Genomic DNA, 15,278 nt, shown 5'->3' with positions numbered 1-15,278 from the left:
AAGCTCCGCCCAGACCCGCTTATAACAACGCTGCGCCTCCGGCCAATTATGATCCTCAGCAGCAACAAGGTGCTCCCAAGCGACCCTGGGGACCCAATAGAGCTCACTACCCGCCATTAGCCCTACCCATTCCTACCCTATTCTCCATCCTTCTGACCTGTAAAACCCTTTCTCTGCCCAGAGATCAACCACTCCCCTGGCCTCCTGGTCTCGACTATTCAAAGTTCTGTCCATTTCACCGATACGCAGGCCGTACCATCGAAGAGTGTCATACTTTGCGTGATGTCATCTAGATGAAAATCTTATCAATTGGAACGAAGTTAAGGCATACCTTAAAGCCGCCAATGTCACTGAAGCTACTGGGGATCTAGACTAATCCAATGCCACAACATCAAGGGGGACAAGTCACCACTCAGGGACCTACACCGGTACAAACTAATCCAGGACTTTCTGCCAGCGCTAACACCATCCGAGCTTGCACTGCCGCTCGAAGAGAGATGCCTGTGAGACCCTCTCAAGTTCTTGAATTCGAAGGAGGTTCTGAGAATTCAAAAGTCCGAAGTCACTTTCTTTGTCCCTAGGAATCTAAGTTCCAAAAGCAGACGAAATCGCTATGGAACCGGACCTCCTCGCTGCCGCTTAATTCATTACCAGGAAGAGGGAAATTCGCTTTTTTAGTAAGCCCTATTAGCTAGTAAGGGTGGGTTGAAAAGGTAAAGAAGGAAGAATCCGAACGAATGCATGGGCAGGTGAAATGAGCCCTTTTTTTTTAATACCCTCGTCACCTACTAGTGAGCCGGAAAGCTTAGGGACGCCTCTCGTTCCTCTTCCCCCATTTGACAACCGTATCTCGTTCGGATGATTCTCTGAAACCCCCTTAACTAAGAGAGAGAAAGGCGAAGGGAAGTTCGGAAAAGCCTAGCAGACGGGACTATCAACCCCTTTCTATTAAGACCTCGGCACCATCCTTACCCCCCTACGAAAGATTTAGCCCTATTTATTTATAAGAGGAAAGCTCCCAGGTTCCACATCTTAAAGAAGTGCATGACCAGATTGGAAGCACGGAGGTTCATTCGCAATGGGACAACTCACCCAGCCATGATGCATGACAGAAGAGATCGAGCACAAAATGGAGTTTCCCTCTTGGGCGAGGCTCACGTCCGGAAATAATCTTTTTCAAGACTTTCTCTCCTATGTTGACCTTTCTCTATATTACCTTATTTTTTAATTCACTTGAAAGCCCCTTTTCTGGTAGACCTGGGCATGTTCCATGGCGCGAAGTCTCTTCTCATCTAATAGCTCTCATTTTGGGGATATATAAAAAGCTCTCTATCATCCACATCCAAATCTTTTTCTGGGCCCTGATGTTTCAGGGAATGGCGGAATCCGTCTCTAGCAAGTACGCAACTGGCCTTAAATTGTATCGAGAGGCCCTTCTCATAAGATGTTGTAAGGGCCTTATTCGACGAAGCTTAAAGCAGACATCAAGAGCTAAGAAGGGGGCCAACAAGCCCCTTTGAAGCTAATGCCTTAGAAGCTACAGGACATAGAAGCAGGCCAACAAGTGGATTGAATCTTTTCCAGTCTAGAGACTGGCGGATTACCTTCGAAACAAAGGATTGCAAAATTCCTTCTGCTTTGGACAAGATAAGTGGACAGATGAGTTGAATAATACAGGGACTGATAAGCTAAGCGAGGTTCCCCTTTGAGATCTCCCAACCTAAAGGCTTTATTCAGAGGTGGGTCTTTCAACCGCCTACTCTTTCGATGAAGGGTGCACTACAAGAGAATCGGTACTAAAGATATTAAATGGGGGGATTTCGCCGATATTGAGTCGACTATAAACTATTCATCTTGCTTGGAACCGTCGTTGTGTATGGGAAAGAGGGCTTCTACCTATGCTTGGTTGGGAAAAGGGTGAATGGTCCCAAAAGGGACGGGAAAAAGCCACTAGAAAGAACGGGGGGTCATCCACCAAGTATCAAGCTGGGTAGTCCACTTTATCCGTGACTCTGAGTACAAGATTTCCGGGATCAAGAAACTAGCAAACAAATATGCTCGGCTGGACTCTTTTCTCGTATGCCCGGAAAATTCAATTTCGGTACAACTCCGCTTGCTGCAAAGCCTTTATTTATCGTCCAAACACTCCAGATCTGCACTTCCCTTTACTCCATAGGGCCGAAGCCTTATTAAGTTAAGAATTAAGAAGGGCTTTTTTTTATAGAGAGAGAGTCAGGGGCGATCTATATTGCTTACCACAGCTCTATTCCCGACTTGAAATCCATAACGGACTTTAAGAGAGGATGAACATTCCCGTTCTATAGGTAGCACTGCCCCTATTAGATTAGAGAAGGGTGAGGGCCCACTTCCTTCTGATCTGCTAGCACTGTGAATTACCTTAGACCTACGCAGCAGGAACGAGATGGAGCACCTACTCTACTGGTCGTCTGCTCTCTCGAGGTCGTCCTTATCTAGGTACAAAAAGGACATTACGGGATATCTCCAAAATTCGATGTACTTCGTGCAGGACACATCTCATGTTTGCCGAATCTAAAAACCATCGCCTTTGCATCCAAACACTTCACGGCGGCTATGATCAGATCCCAGTGTTGGTTCACTTTTGACTTTATCCTCCACCAAATCTTCTGATCTCCTGTTCTCAATGATGTTAAGCAGCTCCTGATCGCAGCAATCATGCCTTCGAAGGTACGTTTTTTTCATTCGGGGTCTTACCTTGGGGATAGACGATGGACCCGCCATTCGACATGATGCAGCATTTTGAAAGAAAATTCCATCAGATAAAAGGAGTTTACATTTCTGACATCTCTTGACACCCTTACTTTTAATAGGGGGCCTTGCCTCATGATTTTCTTGGCAAGCATTTGGCTGTTGACGTGTCCTCCGCACCCACTTGAATGAGCTTGTTCAACAATGTGTGCTCCTTATTTCGGAAGGGCGAGTGACCTTTTGTAAAGGACATCTCCCAAGATCACAAATCGTCGGGAAAGTTCCCTCCGGGCTCTCCTCTGACCACGAGTGGCGTACTCCGGTATGAACCCGTCTTGAGGTAATTGTAGAAAGAATAATACCATGGTTCCCATCGTCCTCGTAATCTTCCTCGTCTTGACTGGTGATAGTTCATCATGTTCCAACTCCCGATAGTCTTCATCCAAGAAGAGAAATGAGTCCCGTTCGGCGGAAGGGCTCTCTGTGGCTCGGATGTCGATGACAAGCGACTCTGTGCTTCGGTGTACTAGCATGTGTACTAGAGCGGCTGAGTATGAATTCCATAAGGGCTGGCGAGTCAGCCAAGCGATTTTCTATTCTCGGAACATGGGTGAAGGTGATCTCCCTAAAGCGCTTGATCAGGTCAATGGCAAGTTCTTGGTACGATATGAGTTGGGTCTCTTTGGTCTTCCATTCTCCTATACCTCTCTCTATAAAAAAAGCCTTTCCCCTTTTAAGAATACCCACGGTAAGCATCCTGCTCTCGATCCAGAGCTACTGCTTCAACAATCAACTGAGCTTAGGAAGTCAGGTTAAGACGTCGACTTATAATTGGTCTTGCCCGAGGAGATGAAAAAGAATTAGGGCTTGCTTTCTCAATTCACATCTATGAGCGATGATTCCTCTATCTCTTGCTCGCTTCGATCGGACTCTGGCAGCTTAGGGAAGAATGATGGCTCGCTAACAAGGCCCCTAAATGACCGCTCAGAAGGCCTACCTCTTTTTTTCCCAATCTCTCACTCGCTCGTCCCTCTCTCATGAAAGATTGTCTCTCCTCTCCCGGCGGCTTTTAGTCATGTCTATAGCCAGTTGCTAAGACGATTCCCACTCAAGCATTCTCATTCAACGGTCTATCAATGCTGCCTTATTTAGTTCAAAATTACTTTCTTTCTACTAGTTCTTACATAAGCAATTTGCAGGAAGTAAACGAAGTCTTTCCTTCCGAAATCCACTCCTGAAGTCACGTCTTTCAGTACTGGGACTGAAGTCAAGTACTTTCGAGTTGCTCTTTGCCCAAAGCCCTCTTTCCGACTTAGAAAGACCAACTAACAATAGCTTTAGCATCTCTTGAGTTGGAAAGGTCTTTATAGAGCTAAGGGGAAGGTTTGGAACCCTAGTAGCAGAATGGAATCAGCGGGCTGACTTCCATGCTAACACGAGTAGTTTAACTCAGCATTACCTCGTAAGGTCGTTTTCAATTTTTTTTGCTTTGCGAGAAACTTTTTAAAAAGTCTTCAAATAGCCATTGCATAGTTTACGAATTATGCTTAGTAGGGACCTAAACACAGGAATGGTTCAGAGTCAGACCACGCCTTATGACGAAAGGGGGAGAAAGGACTGTCGATCTGTGATCAAAGAAAACTATACCTGAAGAATGGGATACAGATTGACCGGCACAAAAGCCATCTCTATCAATCTACGCTCATTGATGAGACGGCGACATAGAGAAGTCACCCCCTTCTCACTTAAAAGTAAAGAAGAGATACAAACTTTTGAATCTAAATTTGGTGGGATCGAGGATGGAATCGAATAGCGAATGCACTTGACCGACCCGCCATCTCTTTCCTTCAATAATGCCTTCGCTTCACTTCAAGACGCTATTTGCCAATAAGAAAAAAACTACCTGAATGGAAGAAGCCGAAGGGGTGAACGAGCGCTGCGGTAACGAGCTTTCCTTCTGCCGGCCTTTATAGGAGTAGGGGAGCGTGGTGAGATAGATAGACGTCCAATCCTGCAGCAGCTAGTTGCTCGGCCTTAGTCTTGGGCTGATCTCACACTTCAATCAAGCCCTTCGTACTTCGATCCAATCAATCGATCGATCAAGAGGCTAATCTCTTTTGTTTGGGCCGGTAGCTAAAAGAAAGTCCTCGCTTTCTCTTGAACAAGGGAAGGGCAGCATAGCATTAGCTTCAATTAAACAAGCTCAACCTTGAGAAAGGTGGTAGGCCGAAGAACCGTTGAACGCTTCAACTTGGCCACTGAAGAAGGCGAAGGCTGGGCGAGAGACTAGGCCAACTTACTGCTTACTGCTATGCCATGGTTGAAGCTTTAGGCTCCATAGACGGAACTATGTATTAGGTATTAGGGAGGGGAGGACACCACTCAGCACCCCACGGAGCGGTGGGGTTCAATGCCTAAAAAAAAAAAGAAAGAAAAAAAAAGGGGGGAAAGATGACTCTATGGCTGAGGGGAGGAGAGAAAGAACGCATGCATGGATATTCTGTCTGTCGGAGGTTCGATAATCTATGAAAGGACATCTAAAGCTAAGGTTACGAAGTAAAGGAAGTCCGAGAGAAGTGGTGATCTCATCTTGCTTGCTGGGAGAGAGGAAGCTTCCGGACCACCTTTTCCAGCCAGATAGCGAGCGATCACTCAGCAATGAACACTAACTGAAAGCGGCCGGGAATGAGTACCTATCCCTTACGGGAATCGAACCCGTGTCTTCGACATGAAAAGACGATGTCCTAACCACTGGACGAAAGGGACCAAAAAGCCATTCTTCATATACCGCTCCGTGGGCTCCGAGAAGAGAAGTGGTTCGTTTTCTTTCTATACGAAATTAAAGATTTCGTTTGTGTTCATGTTGGCGATTTCAGATGTAAATTCGGCGGTTCGTCCCCCCTTCCTACGGGTTCCCCCACCCCCCTGAATAAGTAAGGCCCCGCTCTTTCTAATAAAAAAAAAGAGGGGCGAAGCGCCCGTTTGAAGTGGCGAAGGCCTATGCTACAGTAAGAAAAAAAGTAGGTTTCGGTTACGAAGTCACTTAGTCGAACTATAAAGAAAGGGAGGCTAAGGTTACGAAGTAAGGTCAACTGGTTAAGGAAAGCTCAGGTTATGAAAAAGTTTAGCCGTTAATTAATTCAATTAAGTAGTAGTGAGACGTCGGTACGGAGTTGCGTCAGCTGTGGATATAGACTAGGCTAAGGGGCGGACTTCATCTCTTCTATTCTCTTCACTTACACCTTACACTTCTGCTGAGTCTAACGAGGCTCAGGTGCGGAGCCTTCCACTGTCACTGTGGACCGAGACTACGCAAAGGTAGAACATCATAGAAACTTCGCTGACTTTCTCATAAACCTTGATTTCGCTACGCTCAATAAGAAGCCGGAATCGCTTAAATTGGTTCGTGTTCCGTTTCCAAAGTAAGTCGTCTTTACCCAAGTGTGAACTTCAGACGACTCTCAAGCGGTTCCATTCCTTCTTACTGTACTTATGGGTCAACCCAACCCGAATGGGAAGAAGGGGGTCAGCCAAACAGCGGTCCACTTTGTACGTTTGCTGAGCAGACCAATCAGGCATTTTTTTTTATAAAAAGGAAGGGAACTTCTCACCGAAGGAGGCAGTAGGAATGAAGGAGGCGGGAAGCTACCGCTTCTAGAATGGTTGCTTATCCTTCACTTTTTTTAGAGCGTCTCGCTATTCAAAAAAAAAGGTTTATGTAATCGGAAAAATGGTTACGGTTGCGGAAACCAGAGAAAGTCGGGAACCATCGGTTACCTTTTGAATCAAAGTAGCGACGAGCCTAGTATTACGACTACAGGGGGAGAAGCAAAGCTTCGTAGACAGCTTCGCTTCCTCGTCGCTTCTTTCTAGCGACCAGCTTCTCAAGTGGGTGGCTTGGTAAGCAAGCTACCTTCAGCATCGGTAAAATCCCTATCAATAAGAGGCCGGAATGGTGGGGAAGGAAGCCCTCCCTACTTCAATGAAAGGGGGGAAGAGCCCTTTCACAGCCGCTCCTCTACAACTACCTTTCGCCCAACATGATCACGAACGAAGACAGAGAATTGCGTAGATAGGAGGACGAAACGAACCAACCCACTTGTCCTGATCGGAACGATTGAAGAAAGAAAGAGAATGGTGTCCCCTTTCGCCCAGGGGACATCGTCGGAGAACAATGCCGGGGACAGGGTGAGAACCTTCCGTTGCTTACACCCTTTAAGTGTTGGTTCTTCCGGGGAGAGATCTGGTTTCAAGATCTATGAACAAGAGAGATCCCTAAATCTCCATTTGAAAAAAGAGATGAATAGATAAGGCGAAGCCAGCTGAAGGAAGGGCGCTAACGAGCAAGAAAACGGATGCGCTAACGCGCAACGGCTTTCCTTTCTCTGATAGAGGCTCGCTTCTTCAATTCAAGTTCAGCTTGCTGCTTTTCATTTTGATAGGAGTAGGTGCTTGCTGCTCGCTCGCTGTCTACTAAATGAGCCTTTACTGCCCGCCCGGCCCCTCTCTTTAATCTTAAGTAAAGTTCAGTCAAATCAATGAAGTGAACAGCCCAACCTCTTTGTTTGTTTCACCTAATTCGGAAAGAGAACAATAGACTTGCAACTATAGTCTAGGAAAAAGCTTCTCTTTGATAGCGGTCATAGGGGAGTTCAGAAAGGATCTGATCGTAGATAGAGACTGAAACCTGTGCGGGGGTAGGGGCGGATGTAGCCAAGTGGATCAAGGCAGTGGATTGTGAATCCACCACGCGCGGGTTCAATCCCCGTCGTTCGCCCATCAATAAATGGACCATTTGTTACGGAGACAGAAGACAAACCTAGAAAGCTTTTTTTCTGCAAGTCATCTCGAGGCTTCAAACGCATCCAAGCAATTGGTATCCGATTGAAGCATAGAAATAGATTCGCGTCGCCTACTTGCTGAAAGCACAAATGGAATGGCCGATCATGAATTCTATGAAGTTTTTAAGACCTTCACTTTTGACTTCATAATGAATTAAATGAACCCCCGGATGAGGAGCAAATCTCCCCTCCCTTTTACTAAACCATGGGGAGCCCCTAGTAGTTTACCGGACAAATTGAGTTGTCGTGACGAGACCTTTCTTAGTGGAAGATCGGAATTCTCTTCATCACGAGACTGATCGGATCAGACACCCGAGAGACCTCCACAATTGAGTAAGTAAGAGGACAACAAGCAAAGAGTTATGCTTTCATTTCTTTGTTGAGATTGAAATCAAGTTCTTTAAAAAGGGGGTAGGTATAATGAACGCAGGCCAAGTCAAGAAAAGGACTTCCTTACTTTTAGTCTTAATTACTAGTAGTTTGAAGCGAAACCGGTTTTTTTTGGCACTCGGTTCCTTCGTCTTAAGTAAAGTTCAGTTGACTTTTTTGATTCGGAACTCTTAGTCGAGCTGATGGCGAGATCTTTTTTTTGTTCGAGGTTCAAGAGGAAGAAGAGAAGAGGAACCCCCGCCCAATGGTGCTTTTACGAAAGTACGGTCACCGGTGGCTAATACCTTCTCGACACTATCGAACCTGAAATCCACTCTCAATCGCTCTTTTTAGTTGGCGGGCAAGGGTTGCCCAATTTCTTAGCCGATACCGGGACGTCTTTGCTTGGTCATATAACGATATGCCAGGCTTAGATCCAGTCCTAGTAGAGCATAACTTTAATAGAGGTCTAAAAAGAAAGTCTCCAAGCTCCATCCCGACTTGGAGTTTTCAAAGAAAAAAGGAAAAAGCGGCCCGCTGAATTAGGACCTTGGATTATTCTGATTGGATCTCTAACCGTCCCCGTACCGAAAAAGGATGGGAAGGACTTTTCTTTTAGAAAGCTAAACTAAATCAGGCCTGTCCCAAGGACGATTTCCCACTCCCAAATTGAGATGTCGGGGTAAAAAACGCTGTCATTTATGGACGGTTTATCAGGATACAACCAAAGACGGTTGGCCGAGAAAGACCAAAAGAAGACTTCCTTCATCACGGGGCGGGAAACCTTCTGTGCAAAGGTCATGCCATTCGGCTCGGCCTAAAGAATGCCGGAGCAACCTACCAGAGGGCTATGACGGCCATCTTCCATGAGATGATGCATAGACTATGTGGATGACATAGTAGTCAAATCCAAGACAAGGGTCAATCACATAGAAGTCCCCCCGATTAGTCTTCGAGAGGCTTAAAAAAGAAAAGAACACGGAGCGGTCAAATCAAACTCATGGGTTGGTTAAGCTGAGTAGGCGGTTGACTAGGCCTTTGCCTTGGCATATAGCCATGTTGGCCTTGATTTGGTGGAGACGGGCGAACCCGCTGAGACTGTGGTAAGGTTGCCTGAGGTGGTGGAGCAAAAGAGACCTGCATACCCTGAGTTGATTGGGGAAGAGCTGGTTGTTGCAACATTGGTACGTAGGATTCCGAGAAGAAAGAGGCGAGCGCATCGAAGTTAGAGAAAGGGCTCTCACAGACCCCTAATCTCATCCAATAAAAAGATATGGGATATGGCAGTCTATTGTCCTTCCAAGCTAAAATAACGAGTTCTTATTGCAGCAGGATTGTAGCGGTTGGCTTTCATGCAGGTAGCCGTAGCTTGAAGACGAGGGGCGGTGTGGTGTAAGGGTTATGGCGAGTCAAGCAATGATCGGAGAGGGAAGCTTATAGGCTAGCTAGGTTTTCTTTTTCACTGGCTTATGGTCTAAGGGTACCCTTTCCGCCTAACCATTGTTTAGAAAGTAAAAACAAGAATTCTTAAATTGTTTAGACTCAACTTTGTTCTTCGACTTCACTTTGTCTTCGTTTAGTCCAGTTCAAAGTTTAGTGCAGCCATAGGACAATGGCATTTTCTTAGCTAAAGGTAGATCAGAAAATGAAAACTTTTACAAAAGCCCGTATTTCGCGACTGTAACAAATGCTTATCCGGTGCAAATCATTTATCCTACGCACGACGTCAACAAAACGAGGCATGAGAACCAAAGCGCAGGCAGGGAGAGCCGGGCCAACTACTAATTATTAACCGTCCTTTCAGTTGGGACTTTCAAGCAAGCCTTGCGAAGGCAGCCTTCTCGCGCATCAAAGACTTCATTTCCCGCAAGTGACCAACCGAAGCCATGCAATTTCTTATATTATAAAAGGAGTGCTAGAATGTCTTTTCAATTGTAGGGGCGCGTTAGCGCTAATATAAAGCAAAGGGCTTTTTCAGCTGGATCCAGAACGAATAGGAGATATATCAGTACGCCATCCACGGGACACCTTTCGTAGTGAGGGAAGTCCTCTGTTTTTAGGTTGACGAGCTACTTTAGTTTAGTTTCCGAAAAAAGCATAAAGCCCGGTATTTTCGTAAACGTAAAAGAGGGACGAGTGACAAGGGACTTGAGTGACTCACCCTAATCAATAAGCGGGAGCAGGTATCGAGTGTTGTGAGGGCTTTTATTTGCGCGTTAAGGGCAGTTTCTGTTATAGCACTAGGAATCGGTGCCGTTAGTCTAAGCTAAAACAGAGGGGCTTTGGAATCCATTCCGTATTCCGTACGCTAGGAAGTCGATCTGAACTGTAATTATAGCCTTCGCTTGAACCGAAGAGAGCGATGCGAACAGTTCAGGAGGCCGCAGATCAAACCCTTAGTTCAGTGCCGGGTTTCATAAGTACTCTCGGTCAATCATATCATTCTCCAGACGGGATGGGGTGTAGGCACGTTTATTGGAGCAGTTGGGAAGAACACCGGCCTCTTTCTTTTTTCAATCGTTAGAAAAAGGAGCTTGGTCAGCCATGTTCCCTACGTACCCTATCGTTATTCCCATGATTCCCCGTTGCACCTATTCTCCGCAACCGTCGGTTCAGATCTATCTCGGGTATGGTCACTGCACTCCAATCGTTGTATCTCCAATCTCTGCCTCGGTTGGTGGCACCTATGGTTCTGAAGGTTTTTGATTCCAAGAAAGATAAAGAAAAGAAGAGGATTTATCCTCTAGTTGCGAAGGATACTGCTTACTACAGATTCGAGTGAAATGGCTGGTGGTAAGCGTGGTAAGGTCGCTGCTAACGAATGGTGGGTGCGTGGAGAATGCTATGGATTCGAGCTCCATTTCCCTCTCGGTACTTAGATCTTCCTCTAAAACGTCTCCCATTCCTCTTTCCTTTGTTCCGCCGACTACATTGATTGGATACCGCTGGGCCTGCCTACGCATAAAGTCTAAGGATTCTCCCATAAAGCCATTGAATTGCCCTTGGTTGTCCTACCTTAGATCTTATTCCCACCTTGTTCTATTGCTCTTTCTCGATGGGGCGCTAGACCTCATTCTCTTTGAGACGCTTATTCAATTGATAGTGGCCCCTCCTTACGTTACTTTAATTCGATGGGGAGGATGGGAGTAAGGAGCGGGTACGGGAGCTTGACCAGGAACAAGATAACGAGAAGTGGATTTGCCTGGGGTGGGCTCACTTTTCTGCCTTTTCCTCCCACGATTTAAGGATTGGCTCAAGCAACCTATCTTACTAATAAGAAAGTGGCTGCTAGTTGTAGCGCCCCTTTATAAAAATGATATTCTTCTGCGAGACTCCATCCAACCAAATCCCATTTTTGAAGGATGTATTCTCGGAAAACATCATCGCGAAAGCTTTCCGGTTGGAGGTGAGCTAAAATGGAATGACGGGGATTGAATGGCCTGGAAAGCTGGTAGGGTTTGGGGCGAGCTGTGGGCTACATTAGATATGGGTTGAAATGGCGAGAGCTGAGATGACGGGAAGAAGCAGACCCATCGAGAATCGAGGAATGACCATGTACTCCTTCCCTTACGGGGCTCATGGAGTAGCGTATTTCGAAAGAGGAAGACGGGGGGTGAGAAGCCATAGCAAGATTATATGCATTTCGGGCCTCAGTTTCTGCATCATGATCCACCTAATATGGGTATTGTGACTGGCATATGGATTTTTAGAATTGTTGGAAGGGGACTGATGTTGATTTATGAAGGCGAATATTGGATAACTGAAGTTAGGAGGATTGTAGAGTGACAAAGGAGCTACTTGGGATTGGAGGAATGCCGAACGCATTGCAGACATGCCTTTGGATATGGTTTCCGCTGATTGGATTAGTCTGACCATCATCTTCTCTAACCTAGTCAAATAAAGACTGGCATTCATCTCCATAGCCCTTTTTCTTTAGCAGTACAGGCCGGCTGGTCGGGGTTGTTTCCCCCCCGCTACCACAAAGATCACTGCCCAGCCACCGCTCGAGGGTACCTCCGCTCCCCAACTGAGCAAAATGGATCAAATTCGCGGGAAAGGAGAGATAAAAAAAGGGAAGGTTCTGCTGAGACTCAAGTTCCCCTGCCGGAGCTCCCCGAACCTGAAGTAGAAGTCGAGGGGCTGCTCAGTGAGAAGAAGCGTCAAATGATTCGGACAGTTGTCGCGCTGGCGGAGCAGGGAGCCTACAGGGAAGATTGGGGCAATGAGGAGTTCGACGATTTAGCCCATCGACTACATCTATCGCTGAACCAACTTCCGAATCATCTACCGAATCGCATAATCAACCGGATCCACCTAAACCTAATAAATTTCCTCTAGACAGAATGAGGCTCTCGTTGAGAGATCCATTAGTGATTGGCCCACCCCTCCTGGCAAAGAAAGAAAGGCAGGTTCAGGCGATTGATCAAAAAAAGATTTCCTTCCCTTTCTTTATGACAGAGCAATTGAATGCAATTGAATGCAGCGGTGCAGGGCCTCTAAGATTATGAATAAGCTATTCATTTTCCGTCCTATTGAATAAATTCGGCATGATGGTAGTAGAGTAGTCGATCTGATCTCGCGCGCGGGCGGATAGAAATGCCTATAGATGAGGTAGGCGAGGCTAGCTTGCCGGCAAAAGGCGATTGTCTTTTGTTTGATGAGAACGAGAAGGGCAATTGACTGCAGGCCTCTTGGGTGGGGGCAACTGGAGGAAGACAGCACGGGGCAAAGCAAAGGGCAGAGCTTCGAGTGACTTTTTTCTTTGCTCTTCGACAGCCCGTCACTCGAAGCTCCTCTGTCGCGCCCTAGCCGAGCGGTCATCGCCTGCACAAGCAAGCAGATTAGCTCCATCATTCCATTATTGTGCCGGCAGGCCTGGGCGAGCGAGGTAGGCTTAGATTAGAGGGAGGGGGACTGCGAACGTCCCATGAAGGGGGAACCATGCATTCCTCTCGGGCTGGGCTCTCGCGTGTCCGGGGTCCGATCAGATCAACCAGCGACCGGTTTACGGAACAAGGAGTTAAGCAAGGGCCAGGAGATTGATGAAAGAAACTGGCCGAAGTCAGTGTTGTGTTCAACTCCGCGGTTGGAAGGATTGCTTTCTGCCGTCTGTCTTTTCCTTCTCTCTCTTCTCTTAGCAAAGTAGGCTCAAGTCAAACTTTTGGCTTGCTACAAGCTGGGCTCAGGGACTGCAGTCAGCCGCTTCCCCTGTAGTCGTCAGCTCGTTTTTGACAGATCCGATCGGGTGTTCATAATCTGGAGTAAAAGGATTCGAACCTTTGCATGCCGGTACCAAAAACCGATGCCTTACCACTTGGCTATACTCCATACGGCCTGTTTTGGACGGTAGAACGGGGAGAGGGGGAAGGGGGAAGCAGGGCTCGAAGAACGAGCCGAGCCGTGCAAGGACGCGGGGATATAGCAAGTAAGCAGAAAGGTTCTTTAGGACCGACTACAACAAGCTCACGACTCTAATAGAAAGAAAGGGTAAGCTCTCTGCTCTATTTGCTTGCAATGCTATGCCTATCAAAGTAGGCGAACGCTTCTGTAACCTTAGACTCGTTACGCTGTTCGACTGAACTCGTTGGCTCCACGTCCACCGAAAGTAGGTAACCTTCGTCACCGTTGGTTCCCGTAACCAAACCTTTCTTATCTTTTTTTTATTATGTCTTTCTTTCTGAAGGGCTTGCGGTTCATTACACCAAAGGCTTTCAGTGAACTATTGAAGCTATCGAGAGAGTACCAAATGCTGACGGTAACGAAGGGGCCGATGCGGCCGGTTACCGGGAAAAGGTTCCCGGGAAACTACGTTCCCTTTGTAAAGTAGGCCTTTTTATAACTAATTAGAGTTGACATGAAATGGATCACGGAAGAAGACATAAAAGATGAATGAATGATTCAATCCCTTCCCACTCACACGGGTTCTTCTATTGAAGACCCGGGCGTACATAAGAGCGGAACCTAGATAGAACGCGGAGCACCGGCCCCGGCCGCCGATACTGTTACCATGCTTACCAGCTCTTACCATTGCCGCCTATAGATATAGATGGGAGGTAGGCGGGGCTAGCTTGCTTCTCTTCCCCTAACCTGCACATCTTATGTGCGAATAAAAGGAAGCGAGCGGCTCTTCGCTTAGTAGACGGCCGCCGGACGACGACCCCTTCTTGTTCTCGCCCAGCCGCTTCTTTTTTTGTTTTTTTTTCTTTTTTGAGAATCCTAGACTAAAGAAGAAGGCTCCTGAATCAGCGCAGGGAAAAATCCGCAAGCAGGAGAACTTTACTAACCTGCCGCCGGTTACTTTATCAGGGCTCCGCAGGAGAAGAAAGAAGGTCCGGGTCCAATTTCTAATGAAGCGAAGGTCCCCCTTACTCCCTATTCTCTCTTCAAGCTTTATAAAGCTCTAAGAGAAAGGGTTGGTTAAGAACTATTGACTGTAAACGATAGCAGTTACAGTCACTCAATGGATATGCTCGCCTTTGGAATGAAGATGGATGAACAGGCACTTGAGCCTGGAACTGATGAAATTCGGGGAAAACATGGAACCGGTCACTATACCGGGGGGGCGAGACATGACCGCGACTTAAGATTCAAGTACCGTTGAAAAGACTAAAGGAACGGGGGAATGACTACCTGTAATAAAGCACAGGCTAATACGAGCCGACCAGAAGAAGCAAGGCTTTAGATTACCAGATCCTGGACACAATCTTCCTAGAGATGGAGAGCCCCTGCCTTTTCTAGCCTCTCCTTCTTGCTTGCTTACCTAGCTCTTGTCTTAGTGACTCTTCCTCTTTTCTAGGTTTTTCTGAGTGTGAAAACGGTAGATTTTTCATTTGCCAATGAATTGGATCCGCCTCGATTCGATCAATAATGGGATTCTTGGCTAGAGAAAGGTTCTGTGACATGGACGCCCAGCCCAACTCGGTCGGTCGGTTGGCCCACCTAAGATATTAAAAAATTATCGATCGATTTGATCAAATTTGAAAAAGTCTTTCTCACTATTCAGAACAGTGGAGCTTTCGATCAAGATGTTCTCGCCTCCCCCGTTTGGGCTCTCGCTCGAATCGGAACCTTTATGCGTTGGTAGGCTTTCGACTCAATCTAATAGCCTACCTATCGGGCGCCAATAAAAGAGAAAGTTTGCGCATGGGCTCATTATCTGATGCAGAACCGATGCGAGAGGGAGAATCAATATGGGAGAAGCGGGGATTGAGAGCTTTCAAGAACCAGTGGAAAGGAAAGACTTGTTCCCTGCATTCCTTTCTTTCCAAAGAGAGTCATTAGTGCTAGGGCATAAAAGCTTTGATTGAATGAACGCCACCTTGGTTGTATTGTTTTCAAACA

The 15,278-nt window shown here is 46.7% G+C and overlaps 2 non-coding genes across 2 annotated transcripts; both read right to left on the bottom strand.

Annotated features, from left to right (window-relative positions):
• Positions 1–5,421: 5,421 nt before the first annotated feature.
• Positions 5,422–5,493, bottom strand: trnE-TTC. Its single transcript has one exon. It is a non-coding gene; the product is annotated as a tRNA-Glu (tRNA).
• Positions 5,494–13,193: 7,700 nt separating this feature from the next.
• trnQ-TTG lies at positions 13,194–13,265 on the bottom strand. Its single transcript has one exon. It is a non-coding gene; the product is annotated as a tRNA-Gln (tRNA).
• Positions 13,266–15,278: the final 2,013 nt, after the last annotated feature.

Source organism: Lactuca sativa, mitochondrion (assembly GCF_002870075.4).
Source record: "Lactuca sativa cultivar Salinas mitochondrion, complete genome".
NCBI lineage: Eukaryota > Viridiplantae > Streptophyta > Magnoliopsida > Asterales > Asteraceae > Lactuca > Lactuca sativa.
Note: the sequence above shows the minus strand (reverse complement) of the source record. Positions and strands in the feature narration are given on the sequence as shown.